This window comes from Rousettus aegyptiacus, unplaced genomic scaffold, assembly GCF_014176215.1.
Source record: "Rousettus aegyptiacus isolate mRouAeg1 unplaced genomic scaffold, mRouAeg1.p scaffold_m13_p_14, whole genome shotgun sequence".
NCBI lineage: Eukaryota > Metazoa > Chordata > Mammalia > Chiroptera > Pteropodidae > Rousettus > Rousettus aegyptiacus.
The window spans coordinates 2556008-2557170 of record NW_023416289.1 but is presented as its reverse complement, the minus strand read 5'-3'; the positions used below and the strand labels follow the sequence as shown (position 1 = coordinate 2557170).

The window sequence follows — 1163 nt, the reverse complement described above, 5'->3', positions numbered from 1 at the left end:
TGGTACATATAGACAATGAAATATTACTCAGCCATAGAAAAAAATGAAACCTTGCCATCTGCAACAGCGTGGATGGACCTGGAAGATATCATGCTGAGCGGAGTAAGTCAGAGAAAGAAAGTGCCGCATGATTTCACTCACACGTGGAGCCTAAAACACAAAATAAACAAAACAGAAACAAATTCACAGATACGGAGAACGTTTTGATGGTTGCCAGATGGGAGGAGGGTTTGGGGGGAGTGGGCGAAAAAAGGAGAAAGGGTTAAAAAGCACAAATTGGGTCTACAGCCACGCCACCCTGAACGAGCCTGATCCCGTCTGATCGCGAAAGCTAAGCAGGGTGGGGCCTGGTTAGCACTTGGATGGGAGACCACCTGGGAAGACCAGGACCTGTAGGCGTAAAAAATAAAAAAAATAAAAAAATATATATATAAGGGATTGTAAGCTGACAAGGTCCTTGCAACCTGTGAGGTCAACCAAGGGTTGCCTCAACTGAAAAAAAAAAAAAAAGATTCAAAGTAGTCACGGGGATACAAAGTCTAGCATAAGGAATGGAGTCAGTAGTATGGTAAAAACTATGCACGGTGTCACATGGGTACTAGATTTATCAGGGCGATCACTTCGTAAATTATATAAATGTCCGATCACTATGTTGAACACTTGAAATTAACATAATATATGCCAGCTGTGATTGAAAAATTAAAAGAATTTTAAAAAGAATCCAGCACCTGATACCCACACAGGGAGCCAGCCCAGTCGCTCGCCCTCCTTCCCTGCCCGCTCCCCTGCCCTGTTCTCCCCAGCCTTACCTTCCAAACAGTCTACCTTCAAAGGCACGCCTTCATCTCAGGCTCTGGTTTCTGCAGAACTCAGGCTAAGACAGTTGGTTTTGTTATTTGATTCCGCCCTGAGAAATCCTTCTAATAAGCTGAAAGTTGCCATCGTCGTCAGTGACTAATCTAAAAATTCAAGAGGCTTCCCAAAATGTCACTGTGACTTCTTTCGAGATGCAGACACTTAAAATTAGCTGGTCAAAGCATAGGAACTGACCCCAGAGACAGACCCGCCGTTGCTCCGCGGAAACAGACTGAAGGCTCCGTCAAGCCACTTTCAAGTCTAAGTTCTCAAGTTCTCTGATGGCGGATCTTTCTGGCAGCAATACT

At 44.5% G+C, this 1163-nt stretch overlaps 1 pseudogene; it reads left to right on the top strand.

Moving 5' to 3' along the window:
* Positions 1-280: 280 nt before the first annotated feature.
* LOC118611772 lies at positions 281-399 on the top strand (annotated as a pseudogene).
* Positions 400-1163: the final 764 nt, after the last annotated feature.